This window comes from Equus asinus, chromosome 13 (genome assembly GCF_041296235.1).
Source record: "Equus asinus isolate D_3611 breed Donkey chromosome 13, EquAss-T2T_v2, whole genome shotgun sequence".
In the NCBI taxonomy this organism is placed as follows: Eukaryota; Metazoa; Chordata; class Mammalia; order Perissodactyla; family Equidae; genus Equus; species Equus asinus.
In genome coordinates this window covers 31,935,206-31,955,156 of record NC_091802.1, presented here as the reverse complement: position 1 = coordinate 31,955,156, position 19,951 = coordinate 31,935,206, and the positions used below count along the sequence as shown (strand labels likewise).

The 19,951-nt window shown below is 43.3% G+C and overlaps 2 long non-coding RNA genes across 5 annotated transcripts in view; one reads left to right on the top strand and one right to left on the bottom strand.

Moving 5' to 3' along the window:
* Positions 1-19,745, top strand: part of LOC123276051 (uncharacterized) — a 199,574-nt gene extending 179,829 nt beyond the window's left edge. For 2 of the 3 annotated variants that reach the window (XR_011493780.1, XR_011493776.1), the window contains 2 exons: positions 16,915-17,039; positions 18,150-19,733. This is a non-coding gene — a long non-coding RNA (uncharacterized lncRNA). Of the gene's footprint in view, positions 1-16,914; positions 17,040-18,149 lie in introns of all 3 variants that reach the window. The other variant, XR_011493781.1, reaches the window with a different exon arrangement.
* Positions 11,188-19,951, bottom strand: part of LOC139040037 (uncharacterized) — a 48,635-nt gene continuing 39,871 nt past the window's right edge. For both annotated transcript variants that reach the window (XR_011493782.1, XR_011493783.1), the window contains one exon: positions 11,188-14,290. This is a non-coding gene — a long non-coding RNA (uncharacterized lncRNA). The remainder of the gene's footprint in view (positions 14,291-19,951) is intronic.

The following is a 19,951-nucleotide window of genomic DNA, read 5'->3' as shown; positions in this document are numbered from 1 at the left end:
CTGAGGGGAGACCTGGGAGGGGGTTTAAAATGTGTCACAAATTCTCTGACCGCTTCTCTTCAAAAGTGGATGGTAATTTTCCTCCTGAATTTACGCTAAACTTGGTGGTTTACTTCTAATGCATAGAATGTGGCAGGTGGGCTGCTCCGACTTCCAAGGAAAGATCATAGAAACGATAGATGATATCTGATTCTCTCTCTTTTGGATCACTTGCTCTGGGAGAAGACAACTGCCATATTGTGAGGACACTCAAGCAGCATTTTGTGTGGAGAAACGGAGGCCTCTCGCCAACATCTAGCCCCAATTTGCCTGTCACTTAAGTAAGCCACCTTGAAAGTGAATCCTCCAGACTCTGAGCTTTCTCATGACTGAAATCCCACCCAGTTATAACATCACTGGAGTATGTTTTTATATATCACAAAATTGAACCATTTCAGGTGTACAGTTCAATGATTTTTGGTAACTTTACTAGCTGATGCAACCATCAACATTAATCAATTTAGGAACATTTTTATCACCCCCCCCAAAATACCCTTCATGCTCATTTACAATTAATCCCCTTTCCCACTGCCAGCTCTGGGCAACTGCTAATCTACTTTCTGCCTCTATAAATTTGCATTTTCATACAAATGGAATCATCATACGTGGTCCTGTGTCTGGTTTCTTTCACTCAGCATAATGGTTTTGAGGTTCATCTATGTTGTAGCATGTGTCAGTAGTTTGTTCCTTTTTTCCTTTGCTGAATTTCCTTTCCTTTCATTATATGGGTACACCACCCTTTGTTTCATTAGTTGATGCATATTTGGGTTGTTTCCAGCATTTGGCTATTGTGAGCAAAGCTGCTATGAATACTCATGTGCAAATCTTTGTGTGTACATATGTTTCAGTTCTCTTGGGTATACACTTAGGAGTGAAATTAAATGAGGTAAAACTCTGTGTTCACCTTTTTGAAGAACTGCTAAACTGTTTTCCACAGTGGCTGCACCATTTCATGTCCCTACCAGTAATGTATGAGTGTTCCTGTTTTTCCACATTCTTGTCAACATTTGTTATCGTCTGTCTGTCTTGTTATCAATATTTTGGTGAGTGTGAAATAGGTATCTCATTGTGGTTTTAATTTGCAGTTCTCTGACTAATAATGTTGAGCATCTTTTCTTGCGCTTAACAGCCATTTGTATATCTTCTTTGGTGAAATGTCTGTTCATATCTTTTGACCCATTCTGTGATTGGATTGTTTGTCTTATTGAGTTCTGAGTGTTCTTTCTAAATTCTTGATGCAAGCCCTTTATCAGATAAGTGTTTTGCAAATGCTTTCTCTCAGTCTGTTGCTTCTTGTTTCATTTTCATTGTCTTCTGAAGTGCCAAAGTTTTGAATTTTGGCGAGGTCCAATTTATCCTTTTTTTCCTTTAAGGAGTATACTTTTAGTGTCATATCTATAAAATCTTTAACTCACAATTTTGAAGATTTTCTGCTATATTTTCTTCTCAATGTTTCTTCTCATGTTCAAGTCTATGATCAATTTTGAGTTAACTTTTATTATGTAAGGTATGGGTCTAAGTTCAATTTTCCCAACACTATTTCTGGAACAAATTACCCTTTCCCCAATGAATTGTGTTGTACCTTTGTCAAAGATCAGTTGGCTATAAATCTAAGGACTTATTCTGGTACAGTACCACATTGATCTTGGTAACTATAGCTTTATAGTGTGTTTTGAAATTGGGACGTGAAATTCCTAAACTTTGTTCTTTTTCAAATTTTGTCCATTCCAGATGTTTTGCATTTCCATATAAATTTTGCTTGTCAACCTGCTCAATATTTTGACAGCAATCTCCTGGGAGACTCTGAGCCAGAACTCCCAACTAAGTCATTTCTGAATTCCTGACCCATCGAAACTGTCGGGATGATGATGATAAGTGTTTGTTCTTGTTTTAGACACGAACTTGTGGATAGTTTCCTTCACAGCAACAGATAACTAATATGACCACCTGACTTTACTTAGCATGTCCCTGCATGATGCATGACATTTGGTGTCTCTAAAATTCATGGTGCTCTCGGATTTGAAGATTTGCTGCTATTGAGGAAAAGAAAAACGTGGCATGTGGTGGAAGCCAGAGAACTGGGGAGAGGAAGGAGCAGTGAGGAGTAGGGTAGAGGAGTCTAGAGCGGCAGTCAGCAAACTGTGGCCTGAGGGCCAAATCTGGCCCAGAGATGGTTTAAGAATAATTCTTATATTTTTGAAGTGTTGTTAAAAAAATATGGAATAGAGAACTTATGTGACCCTTTACAGAAAAAATTTGCTGACCCCTGGTCTAGAGCACTGGAGAAGAGTCTGGACTAAAGGTAAAGATTTTAGAGTCCTGAGCATCTAGGTTGTGTTTGAAGTTATGAGAAGAGATGGTTTGATATTTGGATCTGTCACCACTGGGGAGGAGATAAGTCCTAGGCTCCCTCAGGCAAAGCATCAGAGACACAAGTGGTCATTTGGATCTGACCCTACCCCGCCCAGGGACAAGGGGGACTCATGACTGCTTATACTCCTTTGCAGCAGACTGAGAGTCCTGCCACCACCTGGTCCCCTCCAGGCCTTGGTTTTCAGGGGCAGGAATGAGAGCTGGACTCTCATGGGAAAGCTTCTGTAGCTCAAGGTGTGGAGGCCTACACCTAACAAACCTGTGAGTGAAGACTTCCAAGTGATGCCCCCTCCCAGCTGATGGTCAGCTTTGCCTCCCTGTCCCCCCTTCCCTTCCAAGCCCGGGTACTGGACATGCATCCTCTGAGGACACTGGGAATGACGGTCTGTGGTTCTTAAAGGTATTTGGACTTATCCCTCCAGAGCCCAAGAACAAGAGAGGTTGCACAATTCACCCTCGACCCACCCAAGTTGGCTCCCTGTCCCGCACCAGAATTACTAGAATTATTGAAAGACCTAAATTGCCCCTGCCAGTGCCTGTGGGGTTACCGTATAAGTCCTCTAGACCTGAAGAGCAAATATGTTCCATTTTGAGAGTTGTCCCATTCTGTGGATTCAACCACCACCCATCCTTCAAAGCTCCGTGCTCTCAGCCCTCTGTCTGTGCTCAGACTTCTCTGCTTTGGGGTTTGAAATCTCTGCAGCTGTAAGTCAAATCAATGTTTTCTTTTTCTGCTCTCGGTTAAATGGAGATCAGCCCTTCAATCTATGTTTAATTTTCAACAGAAGGCGGGGCCGGCCCAGTGGCACAGCAGTTAAGTTCATACATTCTGTTTCGGCGACACAGGGTTCGCTGGTTAGGATCCCAGGTGCGGACTTACACACCTCTTGTCAAGCCATGCTGTGGCAGGCATCCCACATATAAATTAGAGGAAGATAGGCATGGATGTTAGCTCAGGGTCAGTCTTCCTTAGCAAAAAGAGGAGGATTAGCAGCAGATGTTAGCTCACGGCTAATCTTCCTAAAAAAAAAAAAACAAAACACCCCAGAAGAGACGGTGTTACACTTTGTTCAGTATACATAATAAATAGCAATGATACCAACTTCAGTCATTGTTTGTGTTCCTGGGGCAGCGGGGGCGGGGGGTGGTAGATTATATACATTTCTGCAGATTTCTCTGTTGTGGTGGAAAAAGCTCCAGCTTTGGGGTCCAAAAAAACTAGATGGAAGTCCTAGCTTTGAGTGACCTCCAGTAGTCATTTAGCTTGACTGAGCCCCAGGTCACTTAATTTGTGTTGTGGGGATCATGCTGAGGATGGCATATGATGGAATTTATAAAGGCATTTGTACCCTGCAAATTTCTATGCCTAAGGAAGGGGATGTTTTTATTTTATTTTCAAAAGTAGGGAAATAGTTCAAATGTTTGTTCATTGACAATGTAGAGTTAGTTTCTGTTTATCGTAATTCATATCACAGATTACATGCATGGACAGTGAGTTCCTAAGTTGAGGTTACTGTGCTTCTCAAGAGAGTCCAATTACGTACAGTTAATAAACACTTCTCATAAACGGATGTCTCTCTGGAACTGATGGTAGATGGGGGTGAACTTGCTATGCTATTCCTACTTAAAATGAAAGGCCAATTTTCTGAGTCTTGGCCAAAGCAGAGGAGAATCAACCCCAAAGAAATATAGCTCTCAGGGTCTTCTTCCCACACACCCCTTTTCCTCTAAAATTGGTTTGCCTTTTTTTGGTTATTGTTTTTATTTTTGAAGAGTTAGCTCCTTGGTAAGAAAATTCAAATTCAGTCTATACCAATGTTTTCAATAGAATAAATTTCAACCACCCCAGGTCAAATGCAACAGGAAAGTGAGTTTGACCCTGCTCAAGAAACAGCATATTTATTCATTCATTTCATGATTCCCCTTGAGAAAGTTACAGCCTCAATGAAAAGCTTTTAAATTGGCAGGACCCAATATCTATCGAATTTCTCTCATGGACACACAAAGATGAGTAGGCCACCTCTGGTCTTGGCTGGAATTCTAGGAGTCCAGTCTGCAGTGATGAAAGCTAGAAAAATCTAGCATGGGCTCTCGTGGGTTCCTACCATTTTATTTACAAACCTGAACTTCTCCTTTTTCACTTCCCCCTATCTGGATTGGTGTCTAGATTACAGGTGCTCTATTTGTTTCTGACCTGTGTCTCTCTTTGCATGGTGCATCTGAGAACTGCCTTTTAGGGTTCTTGCCATAATCATGGGCAAGAGGTGCTGTTCTCCTTTCCTGCCCCATGGTTGTGAGCACCTTCAAAATCACTTATCTATATTTAGAAGTCACTTCCTTTACCTTTAGAATAAGATCTAAGGCACCTGGTACAGACTATGTGCTAAGTAAGGGGCAGTTTTCTTCCACTTCCTCTCCTTCAATTACAGTGTAAGACCTCAATTCTGTCCACCATTGTGTCCAACCCTTCCTTTCATTCCTTCCCAGGCTGTGGGTCCAGACTTTAGTCTGTTGCAACATGGGACTTTAGAGTCTACCCTTGTAAATTAAAGATCTTGGGTTGCAACCCAGATCCACAGACAACTAGCTCAGTAGGGTGCAGCTTAGACAATAAATCGGACATAAAGGAGTTCCCTTGGAATCACTTCACCAGCTACCTTTCCTTTGCAGTCCTGCTATTGTTTGCGGACAGAATGGCTAAAGGTTATTTCTGATCCCTCGAGGACTCTATCAGGATTTATATCAGCAATTAAAAGCGCGCTGCGTAAGGCGGCTGAATGTATCCAACAGTACAATTTTAGGCAGGAAATAGCGAGTTACTCCCATTCACTCCCAAGCCACTATGGCACTTATTTGAACACTTTATCTTGGTCCAGCTGCCAGAAAACTTTTCATTCTCTTCCCTTACACACAGGGAACCGCCTTTCCTTGGATATCTGAACTCGGAAACATTTAACATTCTCCCAGGAAATAACTCCATTCAAAGCTATTGTTTTTAAGTGCTGGAGTGATTGACTTGAAAGTGACTTGCGTAAATCAGTGCTGTTGATTATTAAACACAATGGTAATTACTGGGCAGGATAATGAAAACACAATATAGTTGTATGAATAACATGTCACAATTGAAAGTAGAACCTATAATGGACTTTTGGTATCATATCCTGCAGTCAAAGGAACCGGGTTGGCAAGGATGTGGTTTGCATCTTTGTGCTACTTTCTCTGTTTCCCCATGTGGCAAATATTCTTAAGTGATCTCATTTCTCCCTTCTGCACCCGAAGGCCTCAGTCCTTCTCAACTAGCACTTCAGGTGGCCGTTACCAACGAAATGGATTTGTACAAAAGATGAAAATGATCTTCTATCCTCATGATGGAATATTTTCATACACTAGATGGTGAGTTATTTGAGGATGGCAGTCTTTTATTCACCCCTATATTCCTAGCACCTCTTATGAGTGCTTAGTGCTTAACATATAACAATCGCTCAGTAAGTAGTCATTAAACTGACCACGTGACAATACTCAATTACTGATTAAGCACTCTCTATTGAGTCAAGAAGAGCTCTCCAAATAGTGTGTCTGGGTGGCAAATGGGCTATAGGTATGTGGACATCTTGTCTCCCTCAGTTCTTAGGGCCTGATATGGTCCAAGAGTAGTTAGAGCCCAAGGCAGTGTCTTCCTACCGTAAGCAGCCTCATCTAATTACCCCAGTGCGCCCTACACATTTTATCGTTTTCCATGCTTGCCAGTATGGGAAAAGGATAGGAGAAAGATTGGGAAGCACGAGGTTAGAGGACCCTCTCTAGATACCATTGTGATGAAATAACTCACACTGATATTAGGTCATCTAGCTGATAGCTCTGTATTTCTTTATGAAATATTTCAATTCCTTAAGATCTCAGATAATCACAAGCAGAAAAATGTCAATAAAGTGAGGGAGGAATTATCACCATCAAATGCTAGCACGCGTGTGCTTGTGTGTGTGAACCCAGCAGCACCGTAGGGAGTTCCCGCTGCTTGCGAAAGAGTCTCCTCTCTCAGAAAAGGTAGCCAAGGAATTCTAGATACAAATACTTTTCCTGGAAGATAAACACTATAAATCTCCAAAGAGAAATGACACTTTTTTCCTAATTTCTAGTTATGCTCTCTGAATTCTAAATGCGGTAAGGAAATCTTCAGAACCAACATCAAAGACATTGGGACCATCTATTTGAAATTGGGACTATCTGAAAATCCAGGACACATAGCTCCCGTTCTTCTAATAGAAACATATACACCCTGGCAGTGTTCTTAACGACGTATTTTCAGAATGTGCGTAGCATCATGGGAAGAAGGCATGGGCAGTCTGGGCGGATAGTTGAGTGGGGAGGCAGGTGTCACAGGATGCCCAGGTGTTTTAGCCATGGCAAGTTTCCAGAGTTGTGCAGTGGGGAGGGAAAGGATGTGAAGACAGACAGAGCTGGGTTTAAATCCTGGCCCCAAGTCTCCCTAAGTGTGTGGTTTTGAGGACCAAGCCTCAGTTTCTTGTAACAAAATTTGTGATTTGTACAATTTGCACTATACAGGTTCCTGTGAGGACGAAGACAGTGTGTAGCAAGCACCAGCATACCTGGTACAATTAGACCCTCAGTATATTCCCTGAGCCACCCCCATGACCCAGCAAGAACCAGACCATCAGACAGGACAGACCGAGTCTTGGCTGGGCGGCAGAGTTAATACCCTTAAAGCCTGCCAGATACATGCTACCGCAGGGTTAATGACAGAAAGGGTGTTGCTCCTAAGGCTTTGGGAGAGTTTGATGAGTATCTAGTGGTATGTGGTAGGCAGAATTCTAAGACAGTCCCCAAGATTCCTCCCCATGGTATACACATCCTGTATAATCCCCTCCCCTGGAGGGTGAGTGGGACTTGTGAGTATGATGGGATCGTCACTCCTGTGATTAGATTATGTTCTACAGCACAATTAACTTTAAGAAAGGGAGATTACCTTTAGTGGAACTGACCTAGTCAGGTAAGCCCTAAAAAAAGACTGGGCTCTTCCTGAAGAAGGAAATCCACCATGGGGGAGGGGTTTTGTTGTTGTTGCTAGCTTTGAAGATGGAGAGGGTCAAAGGATGAGGACTGGAGAGTGACATCTAGGACCTAAGAGCAGCCTTTAAATGTTGAGAGAAACCTGCATCACATCGAGCAAGGAGCTGAATTCTGCTAACAACCACTCAAGCTAGAGGACCGTGAGCTCCAGAGAACACAGCTCAGCTGATGCTTTCATTTCAGCCTGTGAGACCCTGAGGAGAGAACCCAACTATACCTTGCCTGGACTTCTGACCTACAGAAATTGTGAAACAGTAATGGCTGTTGCTTTAAGTCACTATTGATAATTTGTTGTGCAGCAATAGGAGACTAATAGAAAGTATTTTTAATCTAATCCATTTGGGTCTTTTATCATTAGTCTCATCCAAGGTTTTAAAGGGTCTTTTGGAATTATGGTGTTTATCCCACTCTGCCGCTTAGTGTAGGTATTTGTTTTCATGCACGTCTTTCCAAATAGCTAGTAAGCTCACTGACAGTGGAGTCTAGTTCTTGTCATTGTTCTTCCTCAATTAGTCCAGTGTAGCGTTCAATAAATATTTGTTAGGTGAACATTTATACAGCATTTGGCCTCCTACAAAGCATTCACAGCCTTGATCTCATTTGATCCTCGTTGTGACTATAATATCGAGGCGGGGTAGAGAAGGGAGCTGAAGCTCAGAGAAAGAGAGATTTGCCTGGGGTTAAAAGCACAAAATCTCTGTAACTTCAGAACTCCCCGTCCCATGTGGTTTCAATGCATTAGAGCTCTCTCCATGACATGGATGAGGATGTGAACTGTCTTATACTTTGAGCAGAATTTTGCAACTAAGGACCTTGAGGGTTCCCATGGAGCCAAGCCAAAGGAAATAATACCCAGCGCTTTGAGTCCCACCTCCTATTTTCCAGAGCTTTGAGGAGTTGCATGCTTGTTTTCCATGCTCTATTTCTGAAGGACGAGCTAATCAAGGAAAATGTTCTTTTGTTTTATAAAAACATTGAAATGAGAAGCACATTGCCTTGAGGAATGATTTCAAAGACAACAACTCACATGAAGATCTTGGCAGCTCACTGTATTCTGAGCTTATGAGAAACGTTAGGGGTCTTGGCAGTTTTGAAGTTACCCCTGCTGGTACTCACGGCCACTAGAAGATTCAGAAGGACTCTAGGTTGGGTATCTTGTGTTTCTTGCTTCCAAGACCATGTGGAGGCTCCAAATGTCAGCATAATCACCGCCTCATTAATTAACCCATTCATTTAACAAGTATTTGAGCACCTACTATGTGAGAGGCACTATAATAAGCATCTGGAATATAGTGGTGTGTAAAAACTGACCTGGTCTCAGCTCTCAGTGAGCAAAGCGTGTTCTGGAAAGATGTCCTTGCCTGGGGAAAGTTTAGGGACTTCTACTCTATACTCTTAATTGCTGTACATATGAGACAGATCCATTACAATCACTATCTCAATGTACAAAAGTTCTTTTGTGCCCCTAGTTTATCAATTCCCCACATAAGCTTCTCTAGGTCAGGGAATGTAGACTTCCTTCTTTGTACACCTACACTATTGTGCCTGCACAGAGAATGTGCCCCACATATAGCTGACTAAATAACTGAATGAGTAAATAAAGGAATGGATTCCTTTGGGTCCCATATTTGGAGGTGATTATCTTTGTAAACTCTACCAGAATGAGAGCCCTAGTAGGCTCTCTGTATTGCTTGGACCACAGTAGACGTTCAATGCATATTTGTTGAATACATGTATTTTTCACAATCAAGGACATTTCATTTGTCCCAAACGTGCTAGAAATCCTTAACTTACTTTCTTTGGGGTCTCATTCCCAAAGGAGAAAATTCAACTACAAAATCCTGAATAGGCCAAAAGCAGATTCCCTAAGTCATCCCCATTTTTGCCTAGGAATCTGGAGATGTTGCAACAGCTGTTTATAATTGCAGCTCAAATCCCAAATTAGTAAGGCTAAGTGGAAGAAACCGGCAGCCATTACTGCTGGCCCCTTAAAGCATCTTTAAAAAAAACATGCCAAAGTGACATTGACACTACTGCCGGAGGCTTTAAATAACCACCAGTTCTGACCGCAGCTCTTAAGCCGAGCAGCCCCTACGCACGCCATGTCCCTGGCTCCCTGGGGAGCAGATAACTAGTCAACACACCCTGGGAACCCCTTTTAGACCTCAGGCTCCGTTAGCAACAACACAACAAACAGTTGAAAGGGCTTCTGGTGTAAGCTTCTGGCTGCTTCAAGAATTATTGCTAAAATAAGTGGGGCAAAGCTGCAGGTGTCCTCAGCCTTCAGAAGAACAAGCTGCTAGTGCCGAGTCAAGGCCAGGCATGTTTGGCCGAGCCTAAGTGTAAGTCCTTAGGATAAGAGTCATGGATTAGTCTGCAGACAGAGCCACCAGGAAGCAGGGTAGATGTGTTTGTTTTCTTACCGGATGTGTCAACCATCTAATTGAATTCTCCCACCCCGTGGCTCTGCCTCTCCCAGTCATCATCAATATAGCTTATGCTTATCTTTTTGAAAATTAGATTGGACTTTGACATTTATGCTTAAAATTCCCATCTGAATTGTCAGAGTATGGACAGCAATGTCAAATACATGGCAAGGATTAAGCCCCCTTTCTCCACCCGGCCACAGATGATTGGCCAGCCTTATCTTCATCTTACCTTATCCACTGATGCCTATGGACACTGGGCTTCAGCCTCTTGGAACTTCATCCCCCAGACATGACATGTGCCTTGTCCCCCAGGGCACACAATATCTGGAGACGTGTGTGTGTGTGTGTGTGTGTGTGTGTGTGTATGTTACTGGTATTTGGTGAGTAGAGGCCAGGAATGCAGCTAAACATCCTACAATGCATAGGACCACTCCCTAGGATCATGAATTATCCAACCCAAAACGTCAATAGTACTGAAGGGGAGAGACCCTGGCATAAGCTATTAACTTTGCCTAGAATCCCCCTTCTTTCTCCGTGCCTCCCCAATCTGGTGAAATGCTGTTCTTCTTTCAAACTCTGCTTAAATTTTCCTTCTCTGTGAAGCCCTCTCAACCCTGCTCCCCCCATCTCTTGTTCCTTTGGTTTCTTTGTCCAATCCTGTAATACTGTTTCCTAACCTCTACCAAAATACTTTCAACATTCCACTTAATTTTTTTTCGAAGCAGCACAGATGACAAAGGTCACTTTCCCCTTAAGAACTTGAACAATCTTCTTGAACTTCCAATTCTGTGCTTGGTAGGAGTCCAGACCACATACCCCTGCCCCCAGGGTTTCTACAAATGGCAGTCACACTGGGCTCAGATGACTGCATCCCTGGCTTGTGGGTTGTCACCATCCTGTGTGTGCCATCCAGTATGTGTGGGTTCTGCACCACCTCAGCCCAGACAGGAAATGTAGGCCTTTCCTCTATATTTACAAAACTCCCACTTACACTATGCAATTTTTGCGGAGTGAATTTTACTGGAAGGAGGTGTGGAGGGAGTGTACATAGCAGCAAGGCAAACAATTTCAAAGTGAATGTTAGACATCTCAGTTCCAAAAGCCTTGATCTCTTCCCTCTGGAGATGCTTCAAGAGCTGTTTCCCGTGTTGTGCTCCAGGCACAGCATCAGCTTTACCAGCTCCTTGCTCCGCCCCTGCCTCTCTCGTCTCCTCCTCACCCCTGCCCACTGGGATTAGCTCCCAGAAATGTAGTTTATTTTTACCTATTTATGTTTGGTTCTGCCATTGCTTTTCCCCCAACTCAAATCCATGTCCACTTTTGTTCAAGCAACTCAATCAAAATACTCAGAGGGGAAAAAATAGGGAGAAGTGGGTTTCCAGGTAACAAACTTGGAAGACATATTTAGTTAAAAAAACAGCAATTTTTTTATCTTTATTATATTTTGCTCTCTGATGCCCCATCTCAAAAACGCATTCTTCAAGGACAGAAACTGAACCTCATTTATCTATATTTCACAGCCTAAGACAGTGCTGGGTACATCATTCATGGTCAGAGAATATTGAAGAGCTGGTCTCCCAACTTGGTGCTGATGTGGAGAGAGGATTAGTTGGGACTCGTCCCAACTTTTGGGATTCCAAGTGGGTTGTGGGGGTGGGGGCTGTGTAGAGCCTATCTTTGCATTTTACCTCTCTGCTGGTGAACATCGTGAAATGAAAAAATAAAGGGTGCTAAATGGGAACAACTTGTTTTTTCCCCTCTCACAGCTCATGTATATATCTTTTACACTCAATGAGCATCTCTGGAGGAGGTACTAGCTTCATCAACATTTAATCCCCTTTTGCTCCATCACAGAAGGGGGATACAATCAATGGCAATGGGGCTTCTTTCTTCCTTGGTTATTTAGGACTAGGACACAATACGCACAGCTTTGTGGGTGGGAGAGTTTCAAAGGAAGAAGTTTGGACCTGACTCCAGGAGGCTAGTTATCTACTTATGGTACTTGACTTAGCGGAAACCAGTCCTTGTGAAGGCTGCAGTTAGGCCTTTCTCCTGGATCGTGGAATGGAGATGCTCAATCCTTAGTGAACCTAGAGTTCCTCCTGGGAAGCTCCGTGCTCCATGGTGCTGTGGACTTGCAAAGGTTCATGCTCTTGGCTAGAGAGGGAGATTATAGTAGAGTTCAGGTTTCAGTGCTACTGCTAGTACTGCTTCCTCTACCATGTTAGAGTTTTCTGGGCCACTTGGAAACTCTAAGCACGATATTTTTGCACTTCCCATGGTAAAATGCTTTATAAATACACTATTAACTTAAAGAATGCAATCTTTTTGAATACACAATCAATTTGGAATTTCCTGCAATAGTAGTAAGAATAAGAACACTGTTAAAATATTGTTAGGAGCACTTTCAATAAGAACATTGATAAGCTGTGCATACAAACATCATGAGATGAAAGTTAATGTAGTGGAAAGGATGGAATGGGGAGACTGGGAACATCAGAAGGCCTAATTTCTGATCCCAGTGCTGCCAACAGCTAGTTCTGAGAACTTAAATCATGATCTCAGTTTCCGCATCTCTCTGTGAAAACAGGATAACAATAGTTGTCCTGCCAACAGTATAGATTTGCAAGGTGGATCTAAGGAAATAGAGGACTTGGAAAAGCTTTGGGAAGTTAGTTTTGCAGAGAATAACAATAACATTAAAGTTATCTGGGCCAGAATGGCTAAACCAGGTAATTGTCCTGTGGCAGAGCGTTTTCAAAGAGTGCGTCATGATCATTACCAACTGACATAGTCCAGGCCTGGTGCTTTGATGGGCCCTATGTTGCTTGGAGACGCATTCACTGACAGAGTCTCTAAGTGCATTAGGCAGTATGGGGAGGAGAAAGATGTGGCACTGGATGATGATGGTGAAGATGCTGAAACCACTATGCCTAGGAAGCTCCCATAGATTTCCTGAGAACGCTTGCTGGTCATTGGAGACATGCCTTTAGGGCCTCTCAAGGGCATTTACTGTGGGAGTGGGATGGGCCCTTGGAATTACATACCATAGGGATTACTCTGAAAGAGACCCCACAGCTCAGTGCACTCATGTTGGCCACAGAAAACAAGCATTTCTGGTCCAGTGCTAAGTATCATTTCCCATAAGGGGACTTTAAGGGGCTTGTGTAGGTACAGGACCAACATTAACTTTCCCAAAGACAGGTCCAGGAGGGTCTTCCTTTACTAATCCACCAATTTCCGTACCTTGAAGTGAGGATCCTGTCTATAAATGTCCCTCCTGTACCTTATGTCTGGGATGCTATTTCCTACTTGAAGTTGGTGGAAATCCCCTCCGGAAGTTCAATGGGACAACTTGAAGTGAGGGAGAGCCTGGGTACCGATCATCTCTCAGGAGCTCCACCACAGCAACCATATTTCACAAGATCTGAAATATGCCCATTAGCAAATTTGAGAACAGCAGAAGAGTTCAGAGGAAAGATGCCTTGTGGCTAAAGGGAATAAACAGAGACACTCCTTCACAAGCCTTCTGTATCAATGCTGTTTCTGATAGGAAACACAGCACTCAAATGGGGCAACTAAGGAAAATTTAATGAAATAACTCCTCCCACCCTTTTGTAAATAATTAAGGGAAATCAACAGGGATGAAGAAATGTGCAAGAGCTGGCAACAGCTGGGAACCATTACCATCCCTAGATCTAATGGGGATAAGGGGAGAGAGTGGATATCTGAGCTCACAGAGAGCTGTAGGAGAGAGACACTGAACAGGAACCCAGACCTCGGGTGGAGACACACGACTAAACCCCTGGGCCCAGCGATGAGAGGGTGTGGTGGGGATGCAGCTAGTCTGATGTCATTATTTTTTCACCCTTAGCCTCCAGCCATGGCTCCCTATTGGCTGAACCCAACAGGAAGCCAAAGGACAAGGGCAACTGTAGAGGCTGCCTGCAGCCTCTGAAAGGGTGGAGAATCTTCTGAGACAGGAAAATGGAAGATATCCAGCACACTTTTCTTGGCTAAAATGCCCTATTTTAAAACAAAACGACTCAAACAAAAACAAACATAATTTAATGGAAAGAGCGTAGAGTCACTGGTGAGGAGACCAGAGTTCTAATCCCAGCTCTAATCCTCACTTGCTGAAAAGTCTTGGGTAGGTCGCGTTGCCTCTCTCTGTGTTAGTATCTTCCCTTCTTCCTTCTCCAGGGTCACGTGTGGATGAAGGGAGTTTCTCAGTACAGGTATGTGGTGAATGTGAGAAGACAACTTGAGCCCTGGTAATCAGAGGAGAAGGGTAAGCAGCCATAGATGATGTAACTTAGAAGGAGAGAGGCCAGTGATGGAGTCACTCAATCCCTTGGAACCTGGTGGAGAAAGAACAAGAGCAGGAGGAAACAGAATCCTGAGAACAAGCAAAGCCCTCAGACTCTCCCCTCCTCCCATGTTTAGCAAGGCACCGGGGATGTTCGCTGACAGCTGCAGATGTGAGCATTGACACAAGAAGACAGGGAGGCTCTGTTTATTCCTGGGCACAAGGAACACTAACTATTTTCATTTAGTGGTTTCTTGCTCTTCTTGCCTACTTACCAGAAAGCACGTCAGTGATTATGCATCTCAATGACTGTGTGTCTCAAGTTGGCTCTGTGTTTGCTGCCCACTCTTTAGAATGTATGGTCCAGAGAGTCTGGGGTCTGCTCACAGTAAAGGAACTGTTAGAAGAGATCATATCTAAGAGATATTAGTGAAGCCCAGACCTAAGCCAAGTCTCAAAGTAGAAATATAGGAGAGGAGCGAGAGAGAAGTGGAATAGATACAAGAGAGAAGTCAAAGGTAAAATGGGTACAGTCCCTCCTAGGCAACAGCTAAGCTAGATACAGAGAATCTAGACAGATAGGTTGTGGCTGGTGTGGGATCTAGATGCAAGGAGTTTCTCGTCCTGGTACTCAAAGCCACCAAAATTTAGAAGGGACAGGGCACATTCTGACACGCTATACTGAGAAAATAGAAGCCCAAGGGAAGAATAGTAGACAAAGCCAAAACGATTAAAATTTAAGGGTGTTGAGCATCTTAGGGCCCTAGACAACTTCAATCACATCTTCAATCAGCTCTTCAGCCAGGCCCTATAATGAGCACCTGAGACGTAGGAAACTGCTCCTGGAACTGCTTAGCGTGCCCTTTATTTCAACCCAAGTCAGTGATCATCCTTAAGATCTCAGTTCAGTTGTCACTTCCTCAGGGAAACCCTTCATGACTTCCCTGACCAGGTCAAGTCCTCATATAGCTCTGGGGACATCGCCTCTGTAGCACTTACTCTAGATGGAATCTCACACTTCTTTGCTTGGTGCCCATCTTCTGCATGAAGTGTAAGCTCCACAAGCCATGCCTATTTGCAAATCATCGCACTCCCAGATCCTAGTTCAGTCTATGGAACTGTGTGGGTTCTTAGTCATAGCACTTCAACGGACAATGCAGCAATAAAAAAGTATTCTGGTTTCTCAGATTCTTATCCTGTTTCTTGGTACCAGGAATTTCTTCTTGGCTAGGCCTCTTCACATTGATGATTTGCTTGCATATTTTGCTTGACTTTTATTTCTGTTTCTACCCTGGAGACTGTCTTGGCTCGAAGGTCTGTATCTAATGGATTAGATAATAGTAGACGCAGGTAATAGGAGATTACACACATGTAATAGGAGAATAAAGTACTTGAAGGAATAAGTGAAAATGGCCAGGACAATTGATAAAAAGAAAGTGATCTTGAATGTCCCCTCCCCAAATTCATATGTTGAACTCCTAACCTCCAATATGAAGGTGTTAGGAGGTGGGGCCTTTGGGAGGTGATTAGGTCATGAGAGTGGAGCCCTCATGAAAGGAATTATGCCCTTGTAAAAGAGACCGCAGAGAGCTTTCTCTCCCCTTCTGCCATGCGAGGACATATGGAGAAGACAGCCTTCTATGAACCAGGAAGCAGGTTCTCACCAGACACTGAATCTGCCACCACTTTATCTTTGACTTTCTAGTCTTTAGAACTTGAGGAATAAACGTTTGTTGCTTTAAGCCACTAAGTCTATGGTAATTTGTTAAAGCACCTGATAGAACTTGAAATCAAAATCCATTTTTATTGACTTACCTGGCTATATGAGTAAGGTATGAAATCAAAGAAACTGTGAGAGAAGAAGATGCTCAAAGAATGCCCTGAAATACTAAATACAATCAAATAAATTTGAGTGAAGGGATATTGAGCTCATCGATACAGACTCATAACTTTAGATCTCCACGATGCCAATTGTTTTCTTACTGTCCTCTTGTCTCTCACACTCCTTCTAGTTTTTTCTGAACAACGCCTCCAAATTAATCTTCCAAAATATTTGTCGGCCATGAAATTCCTTTCAACTCACAACTCCGCAGAACAAATACAAATAAAAGAATTTGTCTCTCTAATGACTCTTTGTACTATGTTTCCCATCCTGGAAGGCCCAGACATTAGAATTTAACCCAGAATTAAATGATCAAAGTATTATTTATGGCTAATATTTATTAAGCACTTATTAGATCCCAAGGATTGTGCTGAATGCATTGTAGTTATTTTAATACTTAATCTTCATGAAAATCATTTGGGATGGAAACTCTTATACACATTTTGTAGATGAGGAAAATAAGGTTTGAAAAGGAGTAACTTGCCTAAAGTCACACTGCTAATCAGGGGTGCAGCTAGGATCTGAATCCATGTCCATCTGATGCTGGGACTTAAGCTCTCATAGTGATAGTAGCAGATGTGTGCAAGCCCTTTTCATACTCCGAAAACCATCATGGAGACGACAGTCTAAAAACTCTGGGGCTATAGCCATAGCCCCTAAACCAAGAGACCAACCATTTTCTTCATTGTAATTTTCACAATGCTCATTCTCTTAGATATTAGTTGAACATCTAATATGTGCCATGCATATGTGCTAAGCATTTTATTTTCATTTTCTTCAATCCTGTTTTACAGATGAGAAAACAGATCAAAAGAAGGGGATTTGGGCTTTGTATCATCAGATTGGAAACTCTGTGAGGACAGGAACTTTGTTGACTATTTTATCCTCTGCACTTTGCCTGGCCCAGAGAAGTTGACCGGTAAGTCAATATTTAAATGTAGTCTATTTGATTATAAAGTATCTGTAGGCTTTCTATTCCTTCAAAACATGCAAATAATTGTAATAAAAGACACAAGAATTACTGTGAAAGGGAGACATTTTTGTTTATGAAATAATTGGGACTGAGAGTGATACTAGCCAAAAGGAGAAGAGAAGCTTGTAGCTCACAGTGGGGAATTGTTTGAGCATGGACAACACTCGGGTTAGAATATAAGCTATATAGAAGTTTTGTTAAAGGGTCATATGTGGAAAAGAAAAAAGTTAAGGTTAAATATATATGAAATTAAAATGTATTAAACATGTTTAAATATAAAAAATTGATTTAACGGTACAGAAAACTTCAATGCCAGCAAACAGAAGATTGGTGCTTGGAGTAAATTTCAGGTGCATGTCAAAATAGGGAAGTAAAGTAGGATATAAAATACTTCCTACGACTTATACACTGAAATCTTTTAAAAGTTTGCTCATAATAATGAAGGGTTAAGTAATACTATTTTGTATATGCTTGCTGACAAGGCAGCCAGTGGAAATTTTATGGTTTATGGCCAATTGAAGCTGCGATATGTAAAGTGAAAGCCATTATACTCTCTGATCACACAATGGTTCATTTTAATTTCTCAAGGGCCAAGAAATTTTGCAGAGGCCTATTGAATCTTGAAAAATTCTTTTGGGAATAGGAAGAAAAAGGTGTAAATCTATAAGAGAGGAGCTCAAAAGCACGGGATCTGTAGTCTCTTTTCTTGATATCATAGTGAGTTATTTTCTGGTGGTATAAAGAAAGCTCTCAAGTGAGTTAAAAAGTGCTGAAGTCTTTGAAGAACAAAGACAGATATGCACGATAATAAACAGAGGGGGAAAAAGGGGAGGGTAATGAATGTGAGGCTAAATATTGAAAATCAGAAATACAATGGAGCAAATCTGTTGACGAGTTCAAGATGATGAGGGAAGAAAGAGATCAAGCAAGACAAAAGACGCATTCCAGTGTCCAGGAGGTGACAAGGAAAGAGGATGATGATCCTCTTAAAAAGAAGGGATAAAAATTGCGCCAAGAAATAATCTGCCAATAACTAAGACTCTTTCTTCTTTCCAGAACTTGTCTGACGCAACAAAGTGGGTAAAGAGAAGGACAAGGATGGAGTCATCAAAGGATAAACTTGATAAGGGCAGAGCCCACAGTTCCACATGTGAAATCCATGACCTGATTGTCAATGGGGAGAGTCTCCCCTGTGTCTGCTGGACTCCCTGAGCATGGCGTGCTTCAGAGGACTGTCAGCAGATTGTTGACTGCAGAATTCAACGACCTAAAGGAGAAGAGCTTGACAAGCTTGATGTAGCAGGGGAAGTTAAGGGTGAAATTTAAATGGAAAGGGAAATATATATGGTATCAGTTTCCTATTGCTGCTGTAACAAGTGATCATAAACTTAGTGGCTTAAAACAACACAAACTTATTATCTTACAGTTCTGGAGGTCAGAAGTCCAAAATAGGTCTCACTGGGATAATTCAAGGTGTTGGTAGGAATGAGTTCCTTTCTGGGGCTCTAAGGAGAATCTGTTTTCTTGCCTTTTCCAGCTTCTGGAGGCTTCCCGTGTTCTTTGGCTTGTGACCCTTCACCACCCTGACCTCTGATGTGGATTAAGGCTGCCCCAGCTAGAGAAGCCCAAGGTGACCTGGCCTACATGCCAAACTATACGACCCAGTGGACTTTTTTTATGGTATGAATTAAGGACTGCCCCAGGGAGAGAAGCCCGGGGCATCCTCGCCTGCATGCCGATCTATATGGCCAGATTCGTATCTAAAGTTATATGACCGCACAATAATCAGACCCCATCTGCACTGAAATCATTTAATGACTTTTTACATCATCTTTTCTTTTCTCCAGTAAAAATAAGTCACGTACCCATGCCTTATAAAATTAGCCCTAACCCTCAACTCAGGGCAGCAGCAGGAGCTCTGACTGCACATGGGTCCTGTCCCCACGCCAGCAGAGGCAGCAGCAGGAGCTCTGACTGCCTGTGGGTCTTGTCCCCACACACCAGCTCTGCCTGCCCATGGGTCCTGTCCCCATGCCAGCGGGGGCAGCAGCAGGAGCTCTGACTGTCCGTGGGTCTTGTCCCCACACACCAGCTCTGACTGCCCATGGGTCCTGTCCCCATGCCAGCAGAGGCAGCAGCAGGAGCTCTGACTGCCTGTGGGTCTTGTCCCCACACACCAGCTCTGACTGCCCATGGGACCTGTCCCCATGCCAGCGGGGGCAACAGCAGGAGCTCTGACTGCCCGTGGGTCCTGTCCCCACGCACTAGCTCTGCCTGCCCATGGGTCCTGTCCCCATGCCAGCGGGGGCAGCAGAAGCGGCAGCAGCAGGAGCTCTGACTGCCCGTGGGTCCTGTCCCCACGCACTAGCTCTGCCTGCCCATGGGTCCTGTTCCCATGCCAGCGGGGGCAGCAGAAGCGGCAGCAGCAGGAGCTCTGACCGCCCGTGGGTCCTGTCCCCACGCACCAGCTCTGCCTGCCCATGGGTCCCGTCCCCATGCCAGCGGGGGCAGCAGCAGCTGCTCTGCCTGCCCATGGGCGCTGTCCCCATGCCAGCGGGGGCAGCAGAAGCGGCAGCAGCAGGAGCTCTGCCTGCCCATGGGTCTTGTCCCCATGCTATTCCACACTATTCTCTAAATAAAAGAGCACTACTGCCAGATCTTGAGAGTCTAAGAAATCTTTCTTTCGACTCCTCGGCTCACCAACCCCGCATCAACCTCTACTTCCATTGTCATATCTCTTTCTCTGACTCTCACCCTCCTGCCTTCCTTTTGTAAGAATTCTTGTTATTACAGTGGACCCAATGGATAATCCACGGTAATCTCCCCCTCTCCAGAGCCTTCATTTAATCACATCTGCA